This window comes from Peromyscus maniculatus, chromosome 4, assembly GCF_049852395.1.
Source record: "Peromyscus maniculatus bairdii isolate BWxNUB_F1_BW_parent chromosome 4, HU_Pman_BW_mat_3.1, whole genome shotgun sequence".
Taxonomy (NCBI): Eukaryota; Metazoa; Chordata; class Mammalia; order Rodentia; family Cricetidae; genus Peromyscus; species Peromyscus maniculatus.
In genome coordinates this window covers 13,944,807-13,956,817 of record NC_134855.1, presented here as the reverse complement: position 1 = coordinate 13,956,817, position 12,011 = coordinate 13,944,807, and positions in this window count along the sequence as shown.

Here is a 12,011-nt window from a genome sequence, read left to right as displayed (position 1 = left end):
CTGAAAGTACTGGACTCGTGAGAATCAGAGATCCAAGGTTTCTTCATAGGGAGGTGAGGTGTATTCCAGGGAGACTGGCAGGGCACTAGCATGCCTGTCTCTATTCATGTTAGCTAATATGGACTGCAATTTCTTCTCCTCCTCCCCCTCCTCTCTTCCCCCTCCCCCTCCTCCTTTGCTTTTTTGAGACAGGTTTTCTCTTTGTAGTTTTGGTTCCTGTACTGGATCTCACTCTGTAGACCAGGCTGGCCTCGAACTCACAGAGATCCACCTGCCTCTGCCTCCCAAGTGCTAGGATTAAAGGCATGTGCCTCCACTACTTGGTTGCAATTTCTTCTTTTGTTTTCAAGATCATTAGGTATTGTTTAATTTGCATGGAGGTAGCTAAACTGGTTTGTTGAATAATTATAGGAGTTTGGTGTTGGGCCAGTCTTGGGGACTTAGTTTCTGTCTATACTCCAGGAATCATTGTTGTCAGTTTGAGAGATAGTCCACCTGTATCTTTTGATTGGAGGCAGAACTTTCAGCTAGGAGATATTCTTCTGACAGAGGGTAAGACGCTAAAATTTTGCTGTGTGTCTGTCAGTCTGTGTCTCATTATCAGAAAAGATGAAAGTAAGTTTCACTTTTTGGAAGATCTTGTCCCAATCAATTCTCTGTTGTTAAATATCTTTGGAGCTACCTCCAGCAACTGGGACCTACTCATACTTTAAAATTTTCTTAATTTTTTATAACCTTTTTCTAATAGCTGGGGCTTACTGGGTGACAAAGGAAATCTTTTTAGTAGCTGTCTTTAATCTTTCTGAAAAGGACCTAGAGAAAAATACCTCCTTGGTCAGTATTGAACAGAAGGGAAAACCGATTTTCCCTAGGTTGCCACATCAGGCAGTGTTTTCACCCTTCCAGGAATGGTTTTTCTATTTTTTTTTTCAGAGAATGGTCAGTTTTGAGTTTTTCAATAATATGGATCAGTGGTTGACAAGATAATATAAATTATGAAGAAAAAGGAGTGCAACTTTTTCTTTTCCTTTGGGCTCAGTCCAAGGGAACGTTCACCTTTCCCCAATGCTGTGGGATGTTCTGTATGTCCTGTGGGAGCCCTTCTTGGGTTCTTTGTGGCGTTACCCAGCAGGTCCGCATAGAGGATGATTAGGACCATGGGCCTGAGTGCAGGTGTCTGAGATGGTCTGCACTTGGCTGTGCTGGGGGATGGTCTGTATGTCAAGTTGTTCTGATTGATCAATAAATAAAACCTGATCGGCTGTGGCTAGGCAGGAAGGATAGGCGGGACTAACAGAGAGGAGAAATAAAAGGACAGGAAGGCAGGACTGACTGCCAGATGCCGCCATGACCAGCAGCATGTGAAGATGCTGGTGGGCCACCAGCCACGTGGCAAGGTATAGATTTATGGAAATGGACTAATTTAAGCTATAAGCACAGTTAGCAAGAAGCCTGCCACGGCCATACAGTTTGTAAGCAATATAAGTCTCTGTGTTTACTTGGTTGGGTCTGAGCGGCTGTGGGACTGGCGGGTGACAAAGATTTGTCCTGACTGTGGGCAAGGTAGGAAAACTCTAGCTACACCCCAAGGCTGCTTAGGGTAGGCAGGGAGAGGAACAGAGAGCTTGCAATGCTTGGGGAACTATTTTCCCTTCCTTGTGTGCATTATGCTTAGGTGGCAGAGGTCCTGGATGAGAGGCCAAGCCCCTATCCACCTTCACACAGCGTCCAACCCTGACCATGAGCAGGAGTCAAACAACAAAACAAGGATGTGTTTCCACTCCTAGAGTGGGACAAGTGGAGGTTTGTTTTACATTTTTGGCAGCGAGGGGTTCCCTCTGGAAAACGTGGAACAAAGAAAATAATTTGGATCCCCAACAGGAGTGGTCACAGGTCTTGAGCCAGGGGGTTCCCACACCAGGGAAAGTCACTAGTCAATACAGGGACAGAGAACTTACAGAAAAACATGGAACAGACACAGACAGACAGATACACAGAGACAGACAGTAAAGACAACAGGGGTGGCCACCACATATTCAAATACCTGAAGAGACTAGGGGAATTCAGTGATGCTTGACATGGTTCCTGGACACTCTATTATTGGCCACATCCAACCTCTCCTATGTGTCCAAACAGAAGGTACTTTAACCAGGCTTACTTCTGGAGGTGACAGACCAGGTGACTTCCTAATTTGTATCCTTTTGGATACTCTTCAAAGAGTTAAGCTGCAATCGGTCAAATGGAGCCGTGGGGATCTGGAATATCTCAGGTTGTATACCTCCTAGGATTCTCTTTCACTCTTCATTGCTCAAAGGGGCTTTAAGACCCCAAGTGTCTCAAGGCCTAATCTCTGAGATCATGATGAGTCCTCTAGAAATATTGTGGGACATTCACTAGAGAATACTGCTCAGACATGGATTTAAGCCAATGGAAAGTCTTTATTAGCCAGCCAGCAACTACCCTGGGTATTCAGGATCCCAGTGTATCACTGAGCCTTTCTCAGGGTGAGCTTTTAAGCACTAAAACCCAGTTAGCAAGAGTATTTAGCCCGAGTCAGAACTGTGGAGGGCAGAGACAAGAGAATTGCTAGGGCTTGCTGGCTGCCAGCCTACATCCAAGTTCAGTGAGAGATCCTGTCTCAAGGAATTAAGGTGGAGAATGATGGAGCAGGATTCTGAACATTCTCCTCTGGCCTCTGGCCATGTGGGTAGGCATTTGCACTTATACACACGTGTGCATATCCTCCTCCTGATATGGCTTGGAATAAGAGATACACCCTTAACATTCTGATAGAAAAAAAACACTGCATGATCTCTGCTTGTCATTTGGGCAATAGCAACATGTTTCAAGGAACACTGTTTTCAATTTGATGGTGATCACTATTCAGAAGTACAGAAATAAGGAAAAGAATAGATACTTTGCAAGTTATTAAAATGTGGATGCAAATATTAGGATAACCAGGAAAATAAAATTACCATTTCTAGGGTGTGATACTTAGAGGCTCAGAGCTGGGACAAGAGCCAATGTTCATGAAGAGTGTTGCTGATCTCTAAAGTGATATGTGTGAATTTCTTTGATTAAAGAATGAACCAGAGATATGGGTAGAATGAGGGCTTTGGAGTTGCTTGTCGTACCAGAGCTTTGGAGATGTTGTGGACCTGGGAGACTGGTTGAGAGATGGATGGAGAGTGACTTTTAGATATAGCTGAATTGTGGTCTTGCTTCTCCCTTGAAACAGCCAGAGACGTTCTGTTTGTCATGTTCTGGACACACTTGGAGTCCGTCTCCCTCTGTCAATCTCCAAGGCTTTACCCAGGAGGAATGGGGGGAAAGAAGGTCTTGTTTTTCTGAGTGTGTTTAGAGCACCCCACAGGCCCAAACCTGTGCATATGTGCTGTGGGGGTTGAGAACAAACCAAAGGGCAAGTCCAAGGCTGATGGAAGATGGGCAGGGAAGGCATGGTGGCAGGAGCCTGAGGTGGCTGGTCACACTGCATCACAGTCAGGAAGCAGAGAGAGGGGAACGCTGCTGGTGCTCATACCTCAGTCCAGGGAGAGTGCCACCCATACCCAGGGTAGGTCTTCCCTCCTGAGTCAAAGCTCCCTGAAATGCCCAGAGGTTTGTTTCCTTGTTTTAACATTTAAAAAAAAATGGCTCTTGCCTCAAACGGGAAGAGACAATTTATTCTGGAGCCCAATATGAGAGACCACTGCCCAGGAACACAGACTTGAGGTACCCCAGATTTCATGTACTGATGTGGCAACAGTTTGATGTAGGTTTTATAGTAACAGAACAAAGAAAGCCACCAATCAAGACACTTTCAAATATCAGATGTGCGAGTAAAAGCACATTGGGGAAATCTCTGCTGTAAGCCTTGCATTCTATATGATGACATTCTTAGCCTTGTGGTTGGGAGAAAGAACGGTGTGTTAGGTTAATACATTTTAAAATTTTTTTTCTTTTTTTTACTTGCTAGTCACAACGATGTTAGGTCAGACACAGGATGGGCATGTAATGTCTATTAATGAAGGTGAGGAGAGCCCCAAAGTAAATTGTAATTAGATTCTGGACCAGAAACATTCTAATGTCTCATAATCAGTTTATCATTCTTGTAGAAGGTACTTGGAGAGTTTAGCTTCTTTGGAAGCTTTGGTTCACATTAAGTTCTTCAAAATCAAGTTGACATGATTTTCCAGCAATTGGGAGTGGAGACAGGAATATCTCTGTGATTTTAAGGCCAGCATGGTCTACCTGTTGAAGTCCAGGATACCCAGGGACACTAGTGAGGCCCAGTCTCAAAACAAATAACCAACCAACAATGGTCAACACCAACAACAAATGCTGAAAACCAAAGCAAACCAGAAAGAATGTGACAGTTTATCTTCAGTGTTTAGGCCACTGATCATTCTGAGTTAGGCTATGTGTAGGGTTATAGCACAGGTGACACAGAAGAGTTCTCATTTGACTTCTGCTCTTATAGCATGATCCTGAGTGGAGACCACAGCAGAGGACATACTCTTTCTCCTGATGACCTGGGTCATAGAAGCCTGCCTTGATGTCTCCCTTTGCCAAAACCTTTAGAATCCAGTGTGTCAGAATTGCCTAGGGCTGGGAGTTCTCCATCTAGATTTAATTGAAAGGTGTGGAATATATCACTGATCTGTGGGTTGTTTAGTGGATGTGCATTCAAGGTGCTCAGCTGCTGCAAGCCATAAGAATATATTATAGACGGGGGGGGGGGAGGGGCTGGAGGAGGGAGGACAGGGGAATCTGTGGCTGATATGTAAAATTAAATTAAATTATAAAATAAATTTTAAAAATATATTATAGAAGTTCAGCTGTATATATTGAAGCTATAACTAGAAAAGTCAAGGAATTTTTCTAGAGGGAAGCAATTTATCAGGGAATATTTGGTGCTATTCAGCTTTTAATATATCAGCTGTCTTCTGCTATGAAATCCTTGTGTGCTCATATACTACTAAGCCATAAGGCAAAAAAGTATAAGCTTCTCAGACACACTGCTGATCTACTAGGTAACACCCCTACAGAGCCTAGGAGACAGAAAGACTGTAGATGCACAGTTTTGCTACTTGTGCAGATGAAGCTCAGACTTTCCCTCCCCAGACTGGCCAAATGGCATTCTAGAGCATTTGACTCCAAAAAAGTTTTTTTTTTCCATATCCAGGTGTGTGTGAAGGCTGGGGCATTATTCCTGGCAGAAGAGAGTCACATGGCCAGAGAGAGAGAGGAAGAAGGCAGATCTTTTGTAAAGTGTGGCTCAGGCTAAGGAGTGAGGAGCAAGGAAGTTTTTTTTTTTTTTTTTTTTTTTTTTTTTTTTTTTTTATAGATTGTAGGTAGATTGGGTCAGATCAGGAGGAGAAGAAGGAAAGATGGAGGATGAAGGAACAGAGGACAAAGATGAGATCGAAAGCAAAAGAGCTTAGTTATTATTATTATTATTATTATTTTTTTTTTTGGTTTTTTCGAGACAGGGTTTCTCTGTGTAGCTTTGTGCCTTTCCTGGAGCTCACTTGGTAGCCCAGGCTGGCCTCGAACTCACAGAGATCCGCCTGGCTCTGCCTCCCGAGTGCTGGGATTAAAGGCGTGCGCCACCACGCCCGGCCGAGCTTAGTTATTATTAGGGCTATGAGAGGACAAGAAAACTAGGTACAGAGAGGACCTGAGTGTGCGGATAGAACTGAAGCTGTATAGATAGAAGTTTGATATAGAGAAATAAAGTAAACAGACAACAGAGCATGGTGTACTTAGATTATTTTCCCTTGGATAGCCTCATGCTGGATGTAGCATCTTCCCCAGGACTCTGGGAATGATTTTCTCAGGGCAGGCCCCTGGGAAAAATCCAATACTCAGTTTAGTAAAATGATGCCATGTTGGAGTCAGGGGAAGGAGAGTTGGAGGCATGGGTTCCAGCTCCAGTGCTGGATAAACTTGGGGTGGTGTTACATGCCTGTGATCACAGCATTTAGGAAGTGGAAGCAGATGAGGTTAAATGCTGTCCTACAGAGTGTGTTTAGGCCAGTCTAGGATACAGGACATACTGCCTAGTTATAAAAATATAGAGATAGAGAGATAAAAAGATGAAGGAGATAAAAGAGAAGAGGGAAAGAGATGAGAGGAAGAAGAAGTAGAGGAAGGCATGAGAGGGAGAGGAAGGAGAAATAAAAGAGATGGGAGAGAGAAGAGAAGGAAGAGAGGGAGAGAAAGGAAGAGAGAGATGAGAGAAAAGGGAGAAAGAGAAAGAGGAGGGAGAAAAATGAGAGAGAGAATATTCTAAAACAAAATAGTCAGGTGAGGAGAGCTTGGGGAAGGTTTGGTAGAGTAGGAAGGAACCTAAGGTGAAGAAGACAGTGGGGACAGATTTGGGGGGCCACAGCAATGGGAGGCTAGAATAAACAGAAGGGGGAAACATCCACAGTCCCTGAAATCTGAGGTGTGGGTGAGATACTGCCTGTGTCCATGGGGATACCTGGCTGAGGACATCTAGTTGCTTATGTATCATTTCCAATGGCTGTTATACCAAATATTGGCACGGAATGGGTCTATTTAACGTTCCCTGTGGGAGAACCTCCCATTGATATCTCTTAACAGGCTGAGAATTATTATAATTAAGCACCATGAAGGCAAATTTTGCTCTGTCTTTTTCTTGTAAAGGTAGAGTGAAGAAATAGTCTTTTAAATCAATAACTATAAGAGGCCATTCTTTAGATAACAGAGAAGGCCAAGGAATTCCAGACTGTAGAGAGCCCATTGGCTAAATCACCATATTAAGAGCTCTTAGATCTGTTGCCATTCTCCATTTTCCAGATTTCTTTTTTGTAATAAATACAGGAGAATTCCAAGGGCTGGTTGATTCTTCAATATCCTGAGCATTTAACTGCTTCTGTACCAGCTGTTCTAAGTTCTGTAATTTTTCTGATGTTGAAGGCCATTGCTGAACCCATACATGCTTGTCTGTTAAACATTTTAAAGGTAGGGCTATTGGTACCTTTGAACAATAAGCAGCTACTATGCCCTGTTCTTGTACAACTTGAATGGTTGGCGAATGTTGTTTTTGATACCTTCTAATATTTTTTCTCAGAAACATGCTAGTTAATGGTTTGTTTCTGAGATTGGAGGAATGTTAATCTGGGTATTCCATTGCTATAACAAATAATGTCTCTACAAATTTATTGCTATGTTAGCCACATATGGCTTTAATTTTCCTTTCTGTGCTTCTGGCCCTATACATTCAACCCATCTCATACTCTATTTTACCTGAGATAACATATTCCAATCCCTAAAAGCTGAGCATTTACCTTCTGAAGAGGCCAATTTGAATGCCAAGATTCTCTTTCAAGTATTGTTACATTCACACCTGTGTCTACAAGACCTTCTATGACAATGTCATTTATTTATACTTTTAATTTTGGTCTTTGTTCATTTATAGAAGTTTGCCAAAATATTTGCTTTTTAGTTTCTCCTGAATTTTTGTTTTCTCTTCTTTAGCTGTTCTGTCATCCAGAGCAGTATGGCTTCTTACAATAGGCATTCGGTTCTTTAATTGTTCTGGGAAGGAGTTTCTCCAGGTGAGAGGTCATGAGTGAACTGAATTTGACATCAGGGCAAGCAAGAGGCTTGCCACTATGTTTTCTAATGGCAAAGGGTTACCTTGTCTGTCTCTTATTGATCTACATTTGTTAGTTCAATGCCTGCCTTTTCCATACCTTCTGCACAATCCAGAATCTAGGGGTATTCTGTTGTGATCCCTATTAGCAAAAACATTGTTTCTAGGAATGCCCTGTTTACAGTCATTTTTTAGGTGACCTTGTTTACTGCAATTGAAACATTTGACATTTCAATATTTCTTCAAACCTCTGGAAATCACCTCTCCTATACAAGCATCATCATGGTATGAGATTCAGTATTGATTGTTTTTTAAGTTCATTCCTCAAAGGGTGCAGATATTGCCTTTAATGGCCTAATTACCCTTTTGCATTGTACATTAGCATGTTCAAAAGCTAGAGTTTCAATTACTAGATGTCTAGCTTCTGAATTTGATATCATTCTATTTACTGCTGAAGTCAATCATTGTAAGAAATCAGTAAAGGTTTCTTTGGGACCCTGTATAACTTTCTAAATGAATCAATTTTCTTTCATACTTCTTCAAATCTGTCCCAAGCATTCAAGGCTGATGTGTGTCATAAAGCTAGGGTGTGGTCTTCAGATAAAGATTGCCTTTCTGCATTAGCATAATCATCCTCTCCAAGAAGCTGGTTTTGGGAGATTTCCATACCTCTAGCCCTACTTCATTGTTCAATGGTCTTAGCCTCATCTTTCCACCAAGTCCTCCATTGTAATTGAGTAGCAGCATCCAAAACTGCTTTGATCAAATCTCTCCAGTCTTGAGGGATAATTCTATTACAAGTTGACTACAAGTTTAACATCTGCTTCACAGAAGGTGAATGCATGCCATATGAGACTATCATTTATTGAATCTTCTCAAATATAACATTTGCAAAGGGGTCTATTCAGCTCTTACAAGGCCTTGGGGATATATATCATTTGGTAGTTCCTAAAAATTACTGGATAAATTAAAGTTGGCTGTTTCTCTGTAATCTTATATTGCAATGCAAGGATCGGTTCTTCTTTAAATTCTTCTGTTTGGTTCTTAATAGCTCTATGATATATTTCGATAAGTTTTTCTAAAACTTTTATCTTGACACTCATGTTAATGAACTTTTTTAATGATAAAACAAAAATATTCAAACAAATAATATTTATAATTGACATTACATAAATCCCATCTAAATTAATTATCCTCTCATTTAATTGCTCCATTTTCAAATTATGTAGCACATTATCAAACAGAGACCTAACTCCTTCTGTTGTAAAAATATTTCCCATTTTTTAATGTGGGAAAAAATTCTCTGTCTTTTTTTTTTAACTAATTCCCCCTTTCAAGAAACCCCAAATGACTCACCAAATCTGTTGACAATGATGATTCAGTTGACAGTGAAGTTAGGCAGCTATATAGTGTAGCAGCAGCACAAGGAGAGATTCAGGGAAAGTTAGAGGGAAGAAGGTAAAGACCCACCCATCTGCATGGGGGAATGTGGAAAGTGGCTAACTCCTGCAGATTTGGAGCCCCAAAGCCTGTGGAGTCTGCTCAGAAGAAAAATCCCAGACTACCTCAGAGGGCTTGGGAAGCAAAGGAAAATCTAGCCAGTGGGGTAGTAACTCTGGCCATGTGTAGATCTGGCCTGTGCCAATGGCTGCAAAACCACAGGCAAGCAGCTTTTTTTTTTTTTTTTTTTTTGTGAATTTGTGACGCAAAAGTTGGACAACAGATGTTGCATGAGTCCTAATTGGTCTTACTAATAAAAACCAGGGGTCAAATACCAGAGTGAAAGATGAAATATCAGGGAAGAAGAGCAGCCAGCCACTAGTTCTTACCTTTATGAAATCCTCAGCCTGAAAGGGCATGAGTGTGAAAGCCCATGGTGGGAGCCCATAGTGACTCAGTTTGAATCTGGAGTCCATTCTGAATTACTAGTCAAAAGAGTTCCAGCTTGTTTGTTCCAGCTCTTTGAGAGCTATGAGAATGTTCGGATTAAGTTCATTGGAAAGAATAGGAGCTGTGAGAATGTCTCAATTAGCCTATGAAAAAGAATATATTATTTATCCAAGTGCACAAATTCTAGGCAGGATGCTGGCACTTGCAGGAGGTACACAATGAGATAACAAAATTGACTGTTCCTTGATTCAAAGACAGAATAGGGATATGGTTCTTTCTTAAGATAATGTCTGATTGCCTATGCTGTGCATTGTTCTGCTTCTGCCTTTAGTTTGTATATAAGCAGGTTCAGAAATAAACTCGGGACGGCAGTTTTACTGACGGTCCTCCTGACTCTGTTCTGTCTCCTCTGTCTTTCCTTCATCTGCACGCCTCCACCCTCTACTCAGTTGACCTGTTGGCTGGCTCCAACAAGTGGGGCCCAATGTGCTTCTACTTTTTGACTATAAAAGTTGCCCTGTCTGACACCATCCTCCATTTTGATTGGTCTTGGTTCCCCCTGAGGTGAAAACAAAGAGTTCTGAGATACTAAAATAAAGAAGTCATAAAGACATACCAAATCCACACAGCCTTTTGTGGCTGACATTCCTGTGAAAACATGATGTGTTGGCTATTCTTGGTTGTCAACTTGACTACATTTGGAACTAAAACCCCATAATGGAGGGCACACCTGTCAGGAATTTTTGCTTAATTTGAAGTAGGAAGATCCACTTCTAATCTGGATCTTGAGGTGGGAAGCACACTTTTAATCCAGATCATTTGAGCTGGGAAAAGACAAATCTTTTTTTTTTTATCTTTATAATTATTTTTTCTTTTCTTTTCTTTTCTTTTATTTTATTTTACAATACCATTCAGTTCTACATATCAGCCACGGGTTCCCCTATTCTCCCCCTTCCAACCCCCTTCCCTTCCCCCAGTCCACCCCCCATTCCCACCTCCTCCAGGGCAAATCCTCCCCCAGGACTGCATTCAACCTGGTAGACTCAGTCCAGGCAGGTCCAGTCCCTTCCTCCCAGACTGAGGCAAGTGTCCCTGCATAAGCTCCAGGTTTCAAACAGCCAACTCATGCAATGAGCACAGGACTTGGTCCCACTGCCTAGTTGCCTCCCAAACTGATCAAGCCAATCAACTGTCTCACCTATTCAGAGGGCCTGATCCAGCTGGGGGCCCCTCAGCCTTTGGTTCATAGTTCATGTGTTTCCATTCATTTGGCTATTTTTTTCAATAATTGAGTAAAACTGAAATTTATTATAAGCCACAGTCGTCCTAGGGACCTCCATGCTATATATATAGCCTCTATGGTTCTATGGTTTGTGGTCTGATTGTTCTTTATTTTATATCTAGAATCCACTTATGAGTGAGTACATATCATGACTGTCTTTCTGGGTTTGGGTTACCTCACTCAGGATGATTTTTTCTAGTTCTATCCATTTGCCTGCAAATTTCAAGCTTTCATTGTTTTTCTCTGCTGAGTAGTACTCCATTGTGTATATGTACCACATTTTTTCCATCCACTCTTCTGTTGATGGGCATCTAGGTTGTTTCCAGGTTCTGGCTATTACAAATAGTGCTGCTATGAACATAGCTGAGCATATATCTTTATGGTATGAATCAGCATTCCTTGGGTATATGCCCAAGAGTGGGATGGCTGGGTCTTGAGGTAGTTTGATTCCTAATTTTCTGAGAAACTGCCATACTGATTTCCACAGTAGTTGTACAAGTTTACATTCCCACCAACAGTGGTGGAGTGTTCCCTTTGCTCCACATCCTCTCCAACATTGACTGTCATTGGTGTTTTTGATCGTAGCCATTCTGACAGGTGTAAGGTGGTATCTCAGAGTCGTTTTGATTTGCATTTCTCTGATGATTAAGGATGTTGAGCATTTCTTTAAATGGAAAAGACAAATCTTTAGTGAAGATCTAATTTGGCTCAGGTCTCCTACTGGAAGCCTATATAAGGACATGAGTGTAGGAAGCTTTTGGTCTTTGCCCATTTTACCTCACATTGCTAGCAAGTCCATTCCACTGGCATAGGAGCCTAGTTCTTTGGGATTCCAGCATGTATTGAAGACCAGCTGAGACATCCAGCCTCATGGACTGAGCAACTATGCGATTCTTGGACTTTCCATCCACAGCCACCCATTTTTGTATTAGCTGAACTACAGCTTATAAGTCATTCTACTAAATCCCCTTTCTATTGAGAAAGAAAGATTTATTATAAAAATCCAGTTACTCTAGACTAACAGATTTTGGTACCAGTGGTTCTAGAGCAACAAAAGCACAAGGATGGATCCTCTAAGTATCTGGCATAGGCTTTTCAATTCTCCAACACCTACAGTTATCCAAGCCTCTCCAATTACTGTAGCCCCTCCTGAGATCTCTGAGAGTTCTGAAAGCCCATGATGTGGACAATATTACAAATTTAAGGAGATAAATG